The sequence below is a fragment of the Odocoileus virginianus genome, chromosome 18, assembly GCF_023699985.2.
Source record: "Odocoileus virginianus isolate 20LAN1187 ecotype Illinois chromosome 18, Ovbor_1.2, whole genome shotgun sequence".
In the NCBI taxonomy this organism is placed as follows: Eukaryota; Metazoa; Chordata; class Mammalia; order Artiodactyla; family Cervidae; genus Odocoileus; species Odocoileus virginianus.
Window position 1 is genome coordinate 48,790,524 of NC_069691.1, and position 20,269 is coordinate 48,810,792.

General features: G+C 40.1%; 1 pseudogene; it reads left to right on the top strand.

Moving 5' to 3' along the window:
- Positions 1 to 6,458: 6,458 nt before the first annotated feature.
- On the top strand, positions 6,459 to 7,897 carry LOC110131862 (methionine aminopeptidase 2 pseudogene; annotated as a pseudogene).
- The last annotated feature ends 12,372 nt before the right edge of the window (positions 7,898 to 20,269 follow it).

Genomic DNA, 20,269 nt, shown 5'->3' on the forward strand with positions numbered 1-20,269 from the left:
AACCAATCAAGCCTAAAGGAAATCAATCCTGAATATTCATTGGAAGGACTGATGCTGAAGCTGAAGCTCCAATACTTTGGCCACCTGATGTGAAGCGCCAACTCATTGGAAGAGAACCTGATGCTGGGGAAGACTGAAGGCAGAAGGAGAAGGAGACAACAGAGGACGAGATATTTGGATGGCATCATTGACTCAAAGGACATGAGTTTGAGCAAGCTCTGGGATTTGGTGATGGACAGGGAAACCTGGTGTGCTGCAATCCATGGGGCAGCAAAGAGTCAGACACGATTGAGCGACTAAGAAGAGCAACAAATCTTAAAAAGTGAAGACAACATTTAGCTTTGTGAAGCTAAATTCACAAAGTCACAGCTCTAACATTGAACATTAAAGGACTAAGCAATCATTGATAAAATCTAAAAGAGATTTCCTGGCTGAAACAGAAGCATATGTGAGATGAGATTTCAAAGCCAAACTTAATATCCACCAACTGTTTCAAAGGAAACAGGAAGTGCAAACGACTCAGAATTCTGAGCCTGCCCTATTGGTCAAAGAGACTTGGGATTTTGTGCATTACTGAAATGGTTGTAGTTCAATTGTTATTACTGGTCTACAAGACTCATCAGCATTTTGTTTCTTCATAACTTCCTGATGTGTCACAGTACAAATGTCAAAGGAAAGTATAACTGGAAACAGATTGACAAGTGACAAATTTAGTTTTGGAAATTACAGATTTGATTAGCTGGATAGTCTGTATTCAATGATACAGCACACACATCTTTATACAGGTATTCTTTTCCTGGTGGTTCAGAGGGTAAAGAATCTGCCTGCAATTCAGGAGTCCTGGATTTGATCCCTGGGTTGGGAAGTTCGCCTGAAGAAGGGGAATGATAACCCACTCCAGTATTCTTGCTTGGAGAATTCCACTGACAGAGGAGCTTGGGGGGCTACAGTGTATGGGGCCTCAAAGAGTCAGACATGAATGAGCAACTAATGCTTTCACTTTATTATTTTTCACAGACTTCTGAACTACGGTTCACATTCATCCTGAAATGGAGAAAATATTAGGAGTTGAAAGTTGAAGTTTGTTTCCTCTTGTCTGTTAGATCCTTTTGGATCATTATTTAAGGGAGTCAAAGACCATTACAGAAAGCTAATAACCTTTAGAACTCTCAGATTATACTGATATTACTGATGGGAGAGTTAAGCCAAATTGCTTTCTCAAAATGGTTCTGGGAACACACCACTTCCAGTAATGGTCCTGTCTGCCAGACCTAAAAGCAGGGAGGACAGAGATGCACTTAAAGGCAATTATCCATCAACACTGGAAAATATGGTTACTAGATTAAGAGAGTTGAGTTAGATGCAATATATCTTGATTGCAGCAAAGCAGTTGATATAATATTATTCAATTTACCAGCTAGATTAATTTAAATTGGTTTAGGCAGAAGTATAGTCAAATAAGCTATCAGCTATCCAAAGGGCCATAAATAATAAAAAACAATAAACACATTTGTTTTACATGCTACTAATTTAGTTATTTTCCCGCAGAACTCTTCTTGTGTTCAGAATATGACAGTTAGATAACATAGGCCACCCTCCAGTTATCTATCGTTTCCTAAGATCTTTTAGGAGTCCCATCTGTTCCATAAAGTTGCAAGGACCAATTATAGTACCATCAACAACTCCCCATTAGTCAGGTCTGGCTTTATTTATTCATATTCAGTTTTCAAATTCCCCTTGTATTTCTTTTTGATGTCTGGACTTTCTCCTAATGTAAAATGCCAGGAGCAGAAGTGCTAGGCAGTGGGCAAAGGGCAAAGGGGCAAAACACCCTTTGCTTCCATAAAAAATAAAGGTACTGACTGTGGATTTTCCAGGGTGCTTTGGTGGAAATGACAGTGACAGGAAAGTTCAGCAGAGGTGGTGCTTTTCTCAGCTAGGAGAATTTCCTGTAACTTTCAGGCTATGAAACTGGCAATTTCTAAAAATATGGAATCCATGTTTATTACATTAGAAGGAAGACAAAAAAGTTTGATGTTATCATTTAAACTACTGAAAGGAAAGTGAGAAAAACAAAAAATGCAGTGATTCTTAACAGGCATATCTTCCATGGTGGATAAGGTGGGTGGTGGGAGAAATGTAAGAATTTCAAGAGAGTGGGATGTGAGGGCACTTGTGGAGCTGAGGGTACCACCCCCACAGGAGGCAGAAGGGGAACCAGGAACATACTTATCTCCATCAAATTCCCTCTTTTCTTTCAATTCCGATATCGCACAACTGGTTGCCTTGGAAAAGTAATACAATGCCATTCTTACATTTGTTCTTGAATGTTAGAACATTCACATTAGGGGTTTATCAAATGTACTGGGTCTGCTTACCTATATTATTTGAAATGACATATAACAAAAGATATACTTGCCTCTTCTCTATTTTTTTTTCTGCCACACCATGTAGCATATGGAATCTTAGTATCTCAACCAGGGATCCAGCCCACACCACCTGCATTAGCAATGTGGAGTCTTAACAATTAGACCACCGGGGAAGTCCCTGCCTTTTCTCTACTTGAGGGGAGACAAAATAAAAGACAAAGACAAAATAAATGTGGCAGAAATCTTGGTAGAGAACTATTGTAAATGAGTTTTAAATGTAGCTGAGCATGGATACAGCAAAGAGGAAAAAATTTATTTCTTCATTACTTTTTTTTCTTTGAAGCCTTACTCATACAAATAAATAGCTGAAAACTCACTATTGGTGTGATTTTAGGCAAATTACTTAATTCTGAACCATTTCCTCCTCTGTAATATATTCTTTCCATTCGGCTGGCTGGCTGGGCTGTGTTTGTATGTGTGCGTCTTTATGGTCTAAATACTTTGCCTTCTTTTGTTATATAAATAAGGCATATTTATTATTTCAAAAATCTGAAAATATATAACATATAAAAGTAAAACGAATGAAAGCAATTGTGCTAATGTCCATTGTTGGGTTACCTTTTTGCATATATATTTGCCTTGGGCTTCCCTGGTGGCTCAGAGGTTAAAGCGTCTGCTTCCAATGCGGCAGACCCGGGTTCAATCCCTGGGTCAGGAAGATCCCCTGGAGAAGGAAATGGTAACCCACTCCAGTATTCCTGCCTGGAGAATCCCATGGATGGAGGAGCCTGGTAGGCTACAGTCCACGGGGTTGCAAAGAGTCGCACACGACTGAGCGACTTCACTTTCTTTCTTTTCTTTGCCTTGATTTATGTGGATTTTATTTTCATTGTTTTAGTCTACTTTAATCATCTTTTCCTAACGTTCAAACTTCCTTCCTTGGTTTCATTTTCTAAAACAATTTCATATTTTTGCTCTGTTTTCTAGTCCCTAATTCTTGTTCTTAATCTATAATCCCACTAGCATTACTCTCTTTTAGTCTTTACTTAATGAGCTTTAAATGGATCAGTATCCACTCTTCCTTTGCCTTTTTTTGTTTCTATGTTTTTTGTTTTTATGTCTGTCATCATTTCCTAGCCTTGTGCTGTGCTTAGTTGCTCAGTCATGTCCGATTGTTTGTGACCCATGGACTGTAGCCCACCAGGCTCTTCCATCTATGAGGATTCTCCAGGCAAGAATACTGGAGTGGGTTGCCATGCTCTCCTCCAGGGGATCTTCCCAAGACAGGGATAAAATCCAGATCTCCCACATTGCAGGCAGATTCTTTACCATCTGAGCCCCTGGGGAAGCCCTCTGAGCTACCAGGGAAGCCCACCACGTGAGCTTTTGCCAACTTGGGCTTCTGCTGTGCTTGGCCTCCACCTTTCTGGGGTTGAGCCAAAGTTACTTCAGCCAGGTTAGATCCAAGTCACAGCATATGTCGGGAGAATGTGTAATTTCCTTGGTTCTGTCTTGCTGCAACAAAAATTTGAAATGACGGACCAGTGTTACAGCTTGGTTACAGCTCAGAGTTTCATTCAGTAAGCAAAGGATAATACACCCTCGAGTCATGAGAGTGAGCCAATCCAAAGGAAAGCCCTAAATACCTTTTTTTCAGGTTGGTTTTCTCTGTCTCTCCACATTCATTCTCTGCTCTCTTCTGCCTTTTATTTGTGCCCCAAGAGAAAGAAGATTGGGGAGTGGAGAAGAGAAGCTCCTCTTTACATGGCCATGCTGTTCCTTTCCTGGGCTGACTACCTCTGTGGAGGGTGGCCCTGAGGGGTTTAGGAGACCAAATTTTAAAAATACCTCCTCTCCTTTCAAGTCCAGAAGTGGTCATGGTCCCCACTTTTGACCAGTCCCTCTGGTTCTCTGGACTCTCCCCATTTCTTTGTCATTGATTTTTCTTTACAAGTCTTTCAGTTAAACATTTAGAGAATCCCATTTATTTCATGCTGAAGTGCTGATGGAAATAATCTTTATCCTGTTAATCTTTTTTAAAATGTTTAAAGCCTTTCATTTTTTTTTTTTGCATTGTAGTTAAATTCTCTTATGTTAAATAGTGACTTTTTAAAACAATGTTGAATCTTCTAATTTTACCATATGTTATTCTTTTAGTTAACCATCCATTAATACATTTTAACTTTTGCATCTCTGATATTGTGATTTATGCTCAACTTTATAATGACCTACAAAAAGCATGAGCACAGTTGGTAGATGCCAGGGGCTGGGGGGTAATGGGGACTGAGTTTAATGGGAACAGAGTTTCAATTTAGGTGGTTTCAGTGGTAACGAATTCACCTGCCAGTGCAGGATATGCTGCTAACATGAGTTCAATCCCAGCCTCTGGAAGATCCCCTGGCGGGGAAAATGGCAACCCACTCCAGTGCTCTTGCCTGAAAAATCCCTTAGACAGAGGAGCCTGGTGGGCTACAGTCTATGGGGCTGCAGAGAGTCAGATTCGACTGAGCAGGTACAAGTTTCAGTTTAGGAAGGTGAAAAGTTCAAGAGATGGATGATGGTGAGTATTGCACAGCAATGTGAATGTACTCAGTGCCCCTGAATTGTATGGTTAAATATGATTAAAATAGTAAACTTATGTTATGTGATTTTTACCACAGTTTAAAAAAAAAAAACTTTAAAAAGACATGATTACAGAGGGTGACAGTAACAAAGAGACCTCACACATAAACAGGAACATAGCCTTTTATCTACTTTCTTCAATCAATTTCTAACCCCTTTAACAATTATGTCCCTAAAAGTATACTAACCCTGAGATACACAGGGACCCACAGATGTAGTCTCCATAGGGCAGTTTATTCTGTTTATACAAGTTCTCCACTTTTCTAACACTATATAGTTTCCATACTATGCAATCTCTGTATTTGGAACTGCTTATTTTCGTATCTGCAGGCTCTGACACATAGAACCACATATACTTTGGCAAAGTATATCACTGTGTTACAAACAAGCACAGCTTGACATGAGCCCTTATCCTCCAGGACTAGAGGGAGGATAAAGAACTGCCAGCAGTACACCGAACCAAGAGGCAGACTGGAGAGGGAGCAGCACTTGACATTCTAAGATACGAAATCAGCCGCAGAACAAACCGAGCCTGAAAGAGCTGAAAGTGGCTCATGTAGGGATTATGGGTCTTCATCTGCTAATTCTGGCAGGAGAAGATGGGGGGCTGCTGCAGAACAACCAGAAGTGACCTCTACCTCCTAGAGTACAGGGTCTGGGAGATTCCTACAGCAGTCAGCAAAATCACAGAGAGAAGGGAGTAGAAACCTTCAGATAGTTGACTAAGAACGTGTACACCAAACAGCCCTTCAGTAGAAAGAGTCAAAGAGACTCCACTCACACTTAAACAGATCTTTCCTTCAAAAATACATAATTTTAAAATTTAAAAAAAGCACCTCCCTGGGACGTATTAATAGAAAGATGAGGCGATTGACTAAAGAAAGCTGGAGCAGGTATTTAAAGAATCAGCTTGATATTTTAAGTAAAGTCACTGAAAATAATGACTAGAAACAAAATAGGAAAGGCAAGAAAAGATAATATGTTGAGAAAGGATTCTTTTGAAACCAATCAGCTAGAAATAGAGTTAATAGAGATACTGGGGCAGCTCGGGGATACCATGTCTGGAACGGACCTGAGCAGGAAGAAGACCTCGGATTAGCTCTGTGAAGGCTGCAGCTCTCGTCCTTCCACCCCTGACCCCAACCCCAACTGCACCCTGTCCCCAATCCCCTTGTATCCACTTCATTCTGCTCGCAATGCATATGGACCAATCCATGAGGCATGGAAGGCTGACAGAAATACATGCAGGGTTCACAGTTTAAAGGTCCAAGGACCCAGAGACAGCCTAACTGATCTCTTACCCTCAAGGGGAAAAGGACTGATATTTCCCGCCTTTTGTCCTCCACAAACCAGACAACGCCTAGTGAAGGAATAAGTAATTCATGGAAAGGAATAGGCCTGGAGAGCAACTTCCGGCGTCGCTGAGTAGGTGACTGAAGAAGGAGCGGGCCCTTGCTCTTCTGTTTCACTGCCTCGCGCTCTCTCGGGCAACATGGCAGGTGTGGAGGAGGCAGCGTCCTGCAGGAGCCACCTGAATGGTGACCTGGATCCAGACGACAGGGAGGAGGGAGCTGCCTCTACGGCTGAGGAGGCTGCCAAGAATAAAAGACGGAAGAAGAAGAAGAGTAAAGGGGCTGCCCCAGGGCAACAGGAACCTGATAAAGAAGCAGGAGCCTCAGCTGATGAAGTGGCAAGACAATTGGAAAAACAAGCATTGGAAGAGAAAGAAAGATGATGGCAATGAAGATGGAGATGGTGATGGAGATGGAGCAGCTGGAAAGAAGAAGAAGAAGAAGAAGAGAGGACCAAAAGTTCAAACATACCCTCCCTCAGTTCCAATACGTGACCTGTATCCTAATGGTGTATTTCCCAAAGGACAAGAATGTGAATACCCACCTACACAAGATGGGCGAACAGCTGCTTGGAGAACTACAAGTGAAGAAAAGAAAGCATTAGATCAAGCTAGTGAAGAGATTTGGAATGATTTTCGAGAAGCTGCAGAAGCACATCGACAAGTTAGAAAATATGTTATGAGCTGGATCAAGCCTGGGATGACAATGATAGAAATCTGTGAGAAGTTGGAAGACTGTTCACGAACATTAATAAAAGAGAATGGATCAAATGCAGGCCTGGCATTTCCTACTGGGTGTTTGTGCTGCCCATTATACTCCCAATGCTGGTGACACAACAGTATTACAGTATGATGACAGCTGTAAGATAGACTTTGGAACACATATAGGTGGTAGGATTGATTGTGCTTTTACTGTCACTTTTAATCCCAAATATGATACATTTATTAAAAGCTGTAAAAGATGCCACTAACACTGGAATAAAGTGTGCCGGAATTGATGTTCATCTCTGTGATGTTGGTGAGGCTATCCAAGAAGTTATGGAATCCTATGAAGTTGAAATAGATGGGAAGACATATCAAGTGAAACCAATCCGTAATCTAAATGGACATTCAATTGGGCCATATAGGATACATGCTGGGAAAACAGTACCCATTGTGAAAAGAGGAGAGGCAACAAGAATGGAGGAAGGAGAAGTATGTGCCATTGAAACCTTTGGTAGTACAGGAAAAGGTGTGGTTCATGATGATATGGAATGTTCACCTTACATGAAAAACTTTGATGTTGGACATGTGCCAATAAGGCTTCCAAGAACAATGTCATCAGTGAAAACTTGGCACTCTTGCCTTCTGCCGCAGATGGCTGGATCATTTGGGAGAAAGTAAATACTTGATGGCTCTGAAGAATCTGTGTGACCTGGGCATTGTAGACCCATATCCACCATAATGTGACATTAAACGATCATATACAGCACAGTTTGAACACACCATACTTTTGCGTCCAGCATGTAAAGAAGTTGTCAGCTGAGGAGACGACTATTAAACTTGGTCCAAAGCCACCACCACACCTTTTATTTTCTAAGCTTTGCTGGAATACATTATACCAGATTTAATTTGCAGCATGTTGTCTTAACAGTGGACCTATGTAATACTTTTATCCATGTTTAAAAAGGAAGGAATTTTATCAAAGCAAACCATTAATGTTATTAACCAAGGAAAAAGCTTCCAGGACTTTGAAATGTTAACCATTTTCTGTCTGTAAAGTTCCAAATAGTTAGGAATGACTCATACATTTTGTTTCAAACACCTAAGAGATGCTTTTCAGATATTTATATTGCCATATTCTTTTTTTTTTTGTCCTTTCCTTCTTTTTTTCCCCCATTTATTTTTATTAGTTGGAGGCTAATTACTTTACAATATTGTAGTGGTTTTTGCCATACATTGACATAAATCAGCCATGGATTTACATGTGTTCCCCTTCCCAATCCTCCCTCCCACCTCCCTCTCCATTCCATCCCTCTGGGTCTTCCCAGTGCACCAGCCCTGAGCACTTGTCTCATGCATTCAACCTGGGCTCATGATCTGTTTCATCCTTGATAGTATGCTTGTTTCAATGCTATTCTCTCAGAACACCCCACCCTTGCCTTCTCCCACAATCTAAAAGTCTGTTCTGTACATCTGTGTCTCTTTTTCTGTTTTGCATATAGGGTTATTGCTACCATCTTTTTAAATTCCATATATATGTGTTAATATACTATATTGGTCTTTATCTTTCTGATTACTTCACTCTGTATAATGGGCTCCAGTTTCATTCATCTCATTAGAACTGATTCAAATGAATTCTTTTTAATGGCTGAGTAATATTCTATAGTGTATATGTACCACAGCTTCCTTATCCATTCATCTGCTGATGGGCATCTAGGTTGCTTCCATGTCCTGGCTATTATAAGCAGTGCTGCAATGAACATTAGGGTACACGTGTCTCTTTCAGATCTGGTTTCCTCGGTATGTATGCCCCGAGTGGGATTGCTGGCTCATATGGTAGTTCTATTTCCAGTTTTTTAAGGAATGCCATATTCTTAATTCGATGCTTTGAATGACTACATCCAGTTCTGCACCTATATACCCTCTGATATTGCTTTTTAACCTTCCTAGAATCCATTTTCTAAAAAATAAAGACATTTTCAGATCTGAAAAAAAAAAAAATGGAATAGGCCTGTGATACAAAAGATTCCAGGAAAGATGATGAGAAAGTATGAATGAAAAGGTAGCTGAATGAGATCCAGAGAGAACAGAAAGGAATTCCATTACTAAATACAACTTTAGAAACAGTTTGCAGAAGAATGAGGCTGAGAAAAAAAACAGTTATGACCCAAATTTGAGTTTTCTCAGAATGAATTAGAATCACTTCAGTTCAGTCGTTCAGTCATGCCCGACTCTGCAACCCCATGAATCGCAGCACGCCAGGCCTCCCTGTCCATCACCAACTCCTGGAGTTTACTCAAACTCATGTCCACCGAGTTGGTGAGGCCATCCAGCCATCTCATCCTCTGTTGTCCCCTTCTCCTCCTGCCTCCAATCCCTCCCAGCATCAGGGTCTTTTCTAATGAGTCAACTCTGCATGAGGTGGCCAAAGTATTGGAGTTTCAGCTTCAGCATCAGTCCTTCCAATGAACACCCAGGACTGATCTCCTTTAGGATGGACTGGTTGGATCTCCTTGCAGTCCAGGGACTCTCAAGAGTCTTCTCCAACACTACAGTTCAAAAGCATCAATTTTTCAGTGCTCAGCTTTCATCACATTCCAACTCTCACATCCATACATGACCACTGGAAAAACCATAGCCTTGACCAGACAGAACTTTGTTGGCAAAGTAATGTCTCTGTTTTTTAATATGCTATCTAGGTTGGTCATAATTTTCCTTCCAAGGACTAAGTGTCTTTTCATTTCATGGCTGCGATCAACATCTGCAGTGATCCTGGAAACCAAAAAAACAAAGTCTGACACTGTTTCCACTGTTTCCCCATCCATTTCCCATGAAGTGATGGGACCAGATGCCATGATCTTAGTTTTCTGAATGTTGAGCTTTAAGCCAACTTTTTCACTCTCCTCTTTCACTTTCATTGAGAGGCTTTTTATTTCCTCTTCACTCTCTGCCATAACAGTGGTGTCATCTGCATATCTGAGGTTATTGATATTTCTCCCAGCAATCTTGATTCCAGCTTGTGCTTCTTCCAGCCCAGCGTTTTTCATGATGTACTCTTCGTATAAGTTAAATAAGCAAGGTGACAATATACAGCCTTGACATACTCCTTTTCCTATTTGGAACGAGTCTGTTGTTCCATGTCCAGTTCTAACTGCTGCTTCCTGACCTGCATATAGGTTTCTCAAGAGGCAGGTCAGGTGGTCTGGTATTCCCATCTCTTTCAGAATTTTCCACAGTTTATTGTGATCCACACAGTCAAAGGCTTTGGCATAGTCAATAAAGCAGAAATAGATGTTTTTCTGGAACTCTCTTGCATTTTCGATGATTCATCAGATGTTGGCAATGTGATCTCTGGTTCCTCTGCCTTTTCTAAAACCAGCTTGAACATCTGAAAGTTCACAGTTCATGTATTAAAGCCTGGCTTGGAGAATTTTGAGCATTACTTTACTAGCGTGTGAGATTACTTTACTAGCGTGTGAGATGAGTGCAATCGTGCGGTAGTTTGAGCATTCTTTGGCATTGCCTTTCTTTGGGATTGGAATGAAAACTGACCTTTTCCAGTCCACTGGCCACTTCTGAGTTTTCCCATTTGCTGGCATATTGAGTGCAGTACTTTCAGAGCATCATCTTTCAGGATTTGAAATAGCTCAACTGGAATTCCATCACCTCCACTAGTTTTGTTCATAGTGATGCTTTCTAAGGCCCACTTGACTTCACATTCCGCGATGTCTGGCTCTAGGTGAGTGGTCACACTATCATGATTAAACTGGGTCATGAAGATCTTTTTTGTACAGTTCTTCTGTATATTCTTGCCACCTTTTCTTAATATCTTCTGCTTCTGTTAGGTCCATACCGTTTCTGTCCTTTATCGAACACATCTTTGCATGAAATATTCCCTTGGTATCTCTAATTTTCTTGAAGAGACCTCTAGTCTTTCCCATTCTATTGTTTTCCTCTATTTCTTTGCATTGATTGCTGAGGAAGGCTTTCTTATCTCTCCTTGCTATTCTTTGGAACTCTGCATTCAAATGGAAATATCTTTCCTTTCCTCCTTTGCTTTTTGCTTCTCTTCTTTTTACAGCTATTTGTAAGGTCTCTTCAGACAGCCATTTTACCTTTTTGCATTTCTTTTCCATAGGGATGGTCTTGATCCCTGTCTCCTGTACAATGTCACAAATCTTCGTCCATAGTTCATCAGGAACTCTGTCTATCAGATCTAGTACCTTAAATCTATTTCTCACTTTCACTGTATAGTCATAAGGGATTTGATTTAGGTCATACCTGAATGGTCTAGTGGTTTTCCCTACTTTCTTCAATTTTAAGTATGAATTTGGCAATAAAGCATTCATGATCTGAGCCACAGTCAGCTCCCAGTCTTGTTTTTGCTGACTATATAGAGCTTCTCCATCTTTGGCTGCAAAGAATATAATCAATCTGATTGCGGTGTTGACCCTCTGGTGATGTCCATGTGGAGAGTCTTCTCTTGTGTTGTTGGAAGAGGGTGTTTGCTATGACCAGTGTGTTCCCTTGGCAAGGCTCTATTAGCCTTTGCCCTGCTTCATTCCATACTCCAAGGACAAATTTGCCTGTTACTCCAGGTGTTTCTTGACTTCTTACTTTTGCATTCCAGTCCCCTATAATGAAAAGAACATCTTTTTTGGGTGTTAGTTCTAAAAGGTCTTGTAGGTCTTCATAGAACTATTCAACCTCAGCTTCTTCAGCATTACTGGTTGGGGCGTAGGCTTGGATTATCGTGATATTGAATGGTTTTCCTTGGAGACGAACAGAGATCATTCTGTCGTTTTTGAGATTGCATCCAAGTACTGCATTTCGGACTCTTTTGTTGACCATGATGGCTACTCCATTTCTTCTAAGGGATTCCTGCCTACAGTAGTAGATATAATGGTCATCTGAGTTAAATTCACCCATTCCAGTCCATTTGAGTTTGCTGATTCCTAGAATTAGAATAGAAAAAAGGAATTAAAAGTAAGAGCAAAAAGATTTAATGTCTTCTTCTTTGTCTTTTAAAATAGTTTTTTAATTAATACTTCATTTTCAGAAGTCCTTTCTTGCTGGTTTTCCTTAGTTTTTACATATCTGAACTTTCTGAGTTCAATAATTACTTATTTTTATTTTCTCTTGTTTTCAAAATTTTCCAGGCTGTTAATTTGCTTGTATGTGTATATTTGGCTTCATCTCATAAATTTTGAAAATAAAATCATCATTTGTTATTTGATTTCAGATGAAGATACATTTAAAATTTCATGATTTTTCTCCTTGGAAATGCTTGTTAATTCTTTGATGTATTAAACTCTAGACAAAGACAATGACCTGTATGAGATCCAGCTTTTCAGATTTAATTTTCACTGGTGTCTTAATATTTGTTATGTTTATTAATTCTAAGCATGTAACAGGTTTGTAAGAAAAAAATATAAATATACATGTACTCTACCTTGTTTAATTATTCAAATTCTCTGAGCTTTGTTTTTATTTTGTTAATTTTGCAGGGAATGTTGGCCTTTCATTTTCTAAGCTCATCAAAGGCTGAAGGAATTCTTTAAAAGACCTCTGATACAATTGTAATTCTATTTTTCTTTGTAGAGTCTGATATAGTTATTTGTCTCATAAAGATCTATGACTGTTAATTTTCATGAAGAATATTATCTCTTAGAGTTATTATGAAGATTAAATAACACAATGCTTACAAAGCACTTAGTAATTGGTATATGGCAAATGCTCTATAGATGTTAACTATTATTATCATTTCCTAAATCAGTAATTTCTGCTTTTATCTTTATTAATTTCCAGCTTCTGTATTTTTCCTCTTTCTTAAATTGAATGGCTATTCCACTTGTTTTAAATCTTTCTTATTTAATAGTCAAATCTATTAAAGCTGTGGATTTTCCTTTAACTATATCCTGTAGGTTTTCATATAGGTTATTCTTATGTTTATTACTAATATCTCCAAATAATCAGAAATTTTACATTTTTCTTTTATTTTATTTCAGTCCAAAGGTGTTGCCACAAAATGTGCATTGCTCAATCAGTTAAGATTTACTCTGTGACCAAATACATATCCATTAAAAAAAATATTCCATGGACATAAAAAAAAATTACTTTCCTGAGTTTTTATGAAGTAGGCTGAACAGCCTGTATTCTTCAAGTCTTTATATGCATCTATCATTTTGTTGAGTTAATTATTCAATTTTGTGAGATAAGTTTTACATTCTCTCCCTCACCCCTGTGTTATATCTTGGCTGCATGTAGTATCTTCGAATTCCATAAAACCATAAACACTTTTTTTACTCTGTTGCAGCTTCCTGATTTGCAGTGGGAATATCTCTCCTGATTCTGACTCATTATTGATAAACTCTTCTCTGTGTGGAAGCTTGGAAGATTTGCCTTTTATCCTTAAGAGCTTCACAAAAACTATGTAGCAGGTAGGCCTGAAGTTTTCTTATTTGGTCTACATCACAGGAACCCAAAGACTGCAGACTTCAGTGATCAATCAGTCTTCTTCCCTCCCATAATCCATTAGCCAGACATATGTATTACCTCAGTTGAGGGTTAAGAGGAGAAGAAATTAAGAACAAACACTGTATCAATGCCTGTTTTCTCACATCACACCATAGTGTACAGGAAAATATATGATATGATTGCATTGTAAAAAACTAACGTGTCTGACTCTTTGCTATCCCATGAACTGTAACCCACCAGGCTCCTCTGTCCATGGGATTTCCCAGGCAAAAAAAAAAAAAAAAACAACCCTGGAGTGGCTGCCATTTCCTTCTCCAGGGGATCTTCCTGACCAAGGGATAGAAACTGCGTTCCTGCAAGTCTCCTGCATTGACAGGCAGATTCTTTACCATTGTGCCAACTGGGAAACCCCATAATAAACTAGGGCTAACCTCAAAAGATTAGTCTCAAAAGGTTCCTCTGTTTCTAGAGGTTTCTCTATGAAATTTCTATGAAAATTCTCTATGAAAGCAAACCTCTTGATTGACTCTTTCAAAGTCATAGTCATAATTTTTCTTAGATGCACCCCAACATTTAATTGGTCTCTCACTGGCATCTGTAAGAAATAGCGTTGTGTAGTCTATGGCTTTGGTGATGCAGATAGGATCTTGACAGACCTGGTTTGGGGGAAGAAGATGGATGAGGACCTCATAAGTGACTCATAGGAAACTGTTATTTAGAAACTCATTCAGTTATCTAGGAGTATATTTCACAACTACCTTACTTTGAAGGGTTTACCATGAAGTTTTACTTCAATAAATCCTTGATAGATATCTTCCTGAAAAAAAAAGGTCTATAGCCACAGTGGATCCAAATGTTAGCGGATGTCTCATCTATGGCTTCTCACTGGAGTTTGGTGTCTTCCATGTAGCCAAAGGGTTTCCCAGTGGCTTAGCAGTAAAGAATCCACCTGCAATGCAGGAGCCACAGGAAACACAGGTTCGATCCCTGGGTCGGGAAGATCCCCTAGAGGATGGCATGGCAACTCACTCCAGTATTCTTGCCTAGAGAATTCCCATGGACAGAGGAGCCTGGCAGGCTACAGTCCATGGGGTCTCAGAGTCAGACCCAACTGAAGCAGCTTAGCACACATGCATACACATGTGGCCAAAACTCTCCTATAGCAGCTAAGACTTTATGGAAAACAACTTCTTGAGATTTTTTTAATGTCCTTTTTGAGAGACTTTCAAGGCTCTCAAGGTAGACTGAAAAAAGGTGGGGCCATATGACGGTGTGGATGCTGCCCTTCTTCCTTGAGTCCCACACTGCCACTCCTCGCCTTCTGCTGAACTAGCCAAACCTCTACTATTTGCCAGGTTTCTGCTCAAACTACATGCAAATCTTCCCCCTTTCACATTAAATGGAAGTGAGTATTGTAGCTGTTATCTGCCAGTGAACAGAAACTTCACCCACCCAAGATGAATCTTGGTCCTAGCTTGCACATTTGGGTGCTGCAATTCATGGGGTCGCAAAGAGTCGGACAGGACTGAGCGACTGAACTGAACTGAACTGTGACAAACAATCAGATGGGAGAAAAACTCTCCTTTCCTGATTACCTCCCCTTCCCCAATCATACAATCAACTTGGCAATAAATGCTATCTTTCTTTTCATAGTTTTTTAATGAAGAGGGAGTGGGGATTGTGTTCTGTCTTTAAGCCCAGTTCCCTTTGCTTAGCCTGCCACCACCTCTCCAATCTCCCCTCATTAAAAAGCAGTGAAGAGAAGGACACCATCTATTGCCAAATGGACTACTGGATTTGATACCTTTCATTTCTGATTCCCACAGACTTCTCTCTCCCCATTCCTGGCCTGTGAGGGTATCTCCTGCCTTTTCCAGAAATGTGCTGTGTCTGTCAGCATCTCATCCTCCTTACCAAAATGGTCAAGAAGTGAAGGATATGAGCTTTTATCAGACTTACAAACTAATAAGTTAGGCTGCTACAGTTTCATGGATGCTGGAAAAAGACACAATTCTGAGTCAGAGACAAAAGACATCACTGCGCAAGGAAAAAGCAAGAGTCAGAAAATCAATGTTTGCTCCTGTTTCCTGAGCCCCAAGTCCTCTGGGGTGTCTTAAAGAGAGCTAGGAGATACATGCATGTGCATGCTAAGTTGCTCAGTCATGTCCAACTCTTTGCAACCTTATTGACTGTAACCCACCAGGCTCCTCTGTCCATGGGGATTCTCCAGGCAAGAATAATGGAGTGGGTTGCCATGCCCTCCCCCATGGGATCTTCGTGACCCAGGGACCAAACCCACATCTCTTACATCTCCTGCATTGGCTGGTGGGTTCTTTATCACTAGCGCCACCTGGGAAGCCCATGAGATATACGCGGTAGGCTGCATTACAGGGGTGGAATGCATGCTTAGCATATGTGCTCCTGAAGAAGGCACTGTCTCTAACCCAGACATCCTTAGAAAGATAATCTGCTGCCAAGTAGCAAGTACTTCTGCTCTCAAGATACACAGAAATGCAAGAAGTCACAGAGCATTTTCTCTGCAAAAGGAAGTGATTAAGAAGAATTGCTCTAATAAACACACTGTTGTGATACTTTCAAAATATAAATCAGCTCATGTTACTTTCCTAGTCCAGTGACTACCAGTCATGTTTCAGAATAAAATTAAACTCCTAACAATGGCCCTTGAGACCTGACAGTCGCTGGCCCTGGCTGTGTCTCAGACAGCATCTTTCTGAATGTCAGCATTGTGTGTGCTAAGTCGCTTTGATCGCATCTGACTCTTTGTGACCCTATGTAATGTAGCCCACAAGACTCCTCTGTCCATGGGATTCTCCCAGCAAGAATACTGGAGTGGGGTGCCACATCCTTCTCCAGGGGATCTTCCCTACCCAGGGATCAAACGTGTGTCTCCTGTGACTCCTGCATTGCAGGTAATTTCCCTACCACTAGTGTCACCTGGGAAGCCCAAATGCCAGCATTCTGTTCTTGCAATACATGACACCAAAACACTCTGCCATCTGGATGTCTGATGTTGCTGGATTTGCACATGACTCTATCCTTTCCTCATTGAGGTCACTGTTGAGATGTGACCTCCTTGGAGAAGACTTACTTGAACACTCTGAAGTTACAGTTCATTTTCGATAAATCTTCTCCTCAAATTTTGCAGCACACTTACCTCCATCTGTCAAAGCCACATCCATTAATCTACTATCATCTACCCCTTTAGACTATAACCTCTCTGAAGCTAGGGACTTTGCCTAGTATGTCCCCACCTTAGGTCAGAGCCCACCAGTCACTTGACAGTCCCTCAGTTAATATTTGTTAAATGAAATATGAGGTTGTCAACTTTTTTCTTTATTAAAGGGACTGTTCATTTGCTTACACTTCATAAGCCAAAATATAGTGAATCAGGCCCTAACATACCCAGAAACATAGACATTTACAAAGATTGTTTGCTTGTGAAAAATGTTACTTTCAGTTTCCCAGAGTGTGTTTATCACTGCAGATAGCCGGTCCACGATGAAGCTCAGAGGACACATCTGGACCACTGTAGTCACACCCAAGCTGGTCTCTCCCAACATTCACTCTTGCTACTCAGTGAGAGACTCCTTAGAGCATTGAGAATCATCTTATTGCTATAAAGTTTGCATCACATCATGCTCCTCTTTCAAAATCTTCAATGCATCCCATCCCATTTAGAACAGTATCTAAAGTCTTCATGATGACCCTCTAGACTATATCCTATCAGTTCGCTGTCAAAAAGACATTGTTTAGGGTTGACAAAGCAGCTGGAAATTTAGGAGAGAAATCCTGGAAATGAGAAAGTTGCAGGAGGAATGACTCACAGAGTCTTAACATAAACTCCCTCCAAATCCCTGGATAATTGCAGCTACACATGTGTGGGGATTATTGCATGGGGCTTGGGAAACTGCAGACAGAAATGAGAGTGGAGTCTGTCTCAGAAAACAGAGTCCACTGGGCGAAACTGTGAGCTTGTGGCTCCTTCAGACTTCAAGACAGGAGATTGCTATTCACAAAACGAGACATTTCATGATGATTAAAGTGCTAATATGTTACTAATATGGGATTCCCAGATGGTGCAGTCATAAAGAATCTGCCTGCCACTGCAAGAAATATAAGAGATGTGGGTTCAATCCCTGTTTTGGGAAGATCCCCTGGAGGAGGAAATGTCAACCCCTTCCAGTATTCTTGCCTGGGAAATCCCATGGAGAGAGGAGCCTGGCAGGCTATATAGTCCATGGGGTTGCAAAGAGTTGAACACAACTGAGTACACACACACACACAAACACACACATATTACTAATGTATTACAGTTATAGAACAGCTTTAAAATATATGAAGAAAGAAAAAAAGGAATAAATAGTTAAATCTACAATTATAATTGAAGATTTTCATGTTCCTCTCTTAGTAGTTGATAGAACAACACTATAAAAAATTAGTAAGGATGTAGAAGATCTAAAGGACTGACCTTGGATGGCTCTAGAGACTGTCATACAGAGTAAGGTAAGTCAGAAAGAGAAAACAAATGTGTATTAATGCATATATGTGGAATCTAGAAAAATGGTATAGATCTTATTTGCAAAGCAGAAATAGAGACACAGATATAGAGAACAAACATATGGACACCACGAGGGGATGAACTAGAAGATAGGGACTGACACATAAAGACTACTGTGTATAAAATAGATAACTAACCAGAACCTCCTGTATGGCACGGGGAACTCCACTCAGTGCTCTGTGGGGACCTAAATGGAAAGGAAATCCAGAAAAGAGGAGATGAATGTACACATGTATAGCTGATTCAATTTGCTGTTCAGCAGAAACTAACATAACATTATAAAGCAACAATACACCAAGAAAAATTAATTTAAAAATAAAGTAAAAGAAAGTAAATGATCAATCTTCACCAAATTGACAGGCATAGAACATCACACCTAATGACTAAAGAATACACAGTTTTTTCAAATGAACATGGAATATTTACCAAGTTAGGTCACATCCCAGGCAATGAAATAATTCCCAAATTGATTTTAAAAGATGGACATTTGCAAAGTATATCCCCTGACGATACAAGAATTCACTTAGAAAACAGTAACAACACCCTACCTGGATAAACATAAAATATTCACAAATTAAGTGGCCCACTTCTAATTAATTCTTGGGTAAAAAATACATGCTGTGTGCTGTGTTAAGCTACTTCAGTCATGTCTGACTCTGTGCAACCCTATGGACTGTAACCCACCAGGCTCCTCTGTCCACAGGAGTCTCCAGGCAAGAATACTTGAGTGGGTTGCTTTGCCCTTCCTCAGGGGATCTTCCCAACCCAGGGATTGAACCCACGTCTCTTAGGTCTCCTGCACTGGTAGGCGGGTTCTTTACCACTAGCACCACCTGGGAACCCCGAGAGCAAAAGTATATCACAAGGTAAAAAAATTTATATATTTTGAACAAAATGATAAGAAAAACGTGTCATATCAAAACTGGGAGATGGGGCTAAAGTAGTGCTTAGAGGAACTATGTAATACTAAATGCTAATATTAAAATTTTTCAAAGATCTCCATATCTCTCAACTGCAGCGTGAATTCCCAAATCCATGGTGTGATACGTTAGGCTCTTGTGACCTGGCTGTGTCTCAGAAATCTGATCATCCTCAGACTCTCTTAATAGAAGACTTATGACTCCTTCTCAACAACATACCTTTGTGGCATTCTTTGTAGTTATCCTCTGCATAGAAAGCCCCCTTTATTCTCTTATTTCTTTTGTTTTTAATTTTTTTTTTTTTTTTTTTTTGGCAGCACCGCAAGGTATGTGGTGAATCTTAGTATGTGTGAATCTTAGTTCCCCAACTAGGGGTGGAACCCATGGCCCCGGGCTGGAAGCTTGGTTGACTCTCTTATTTCTTAAACTTTTCTTGCAAAATTTAGCCCAAGCAATGTCTCATCCATGATCCTTCAGGCTTAGCAAAATGCCCTCTGTTTCTTTATTTTTTTGCTTCAACTATAGCAGCAGAAAACTTTTTGTTTTCTTTTGCACTGTTGCAGGGGTGGGGTGAGCACCTCAAATTCACTGGAAAATTAGTCTTCCTGACATTAATTTTATATTTCCTCATCACCCTTTTCATACATTCTTTGCCACATGCCTTGTTTTTTTTTTAACCTTTGTGCTTATATTAAAATTTTTTGAGGTCTTATGTTATCACACATTGCAATCCAATCCATTTGTACCTCCCTTTTTAGTCTTGTCTGTTAGAATTGAATTTATGAGGGCTTCATAACTTCTTAAACATATGAGACTCTTTCATAAATTCATGTCTGGTGGTCGTTTATTGTAGACTCTTTCATAAATTCATGTTTGGGGGTCAAATTTATTTTTTCTCTGAATATTTTTGCATTCTGTTCTTCTAACATTTGGGGTATCAAGTGTAATACCTCCATACGTTCACTTGCTGATTATCAAGGACTCTAAGATGACCTTCAGTTCAGTCAGTTCAGTCACTCAGTTGTGTCTGACTCTTTGCCATCCCATGAACTGCAGCACACCAGGCTTCTCTGTCCATCACCAATTTCAAAGCTTGCTCAAACTCATGTCCATTGAGTCAGTGATGCCATCCAACCATCTCACCCTCTGCCGTCCTCTTCTCCTCCTGCCTTCAATCTTTTCCAGCATCAGGGTCTTTTCCTATAAGGCAGTTCTTTGGATCATGTGGCCAAAGTATTGGAGCTTCAGC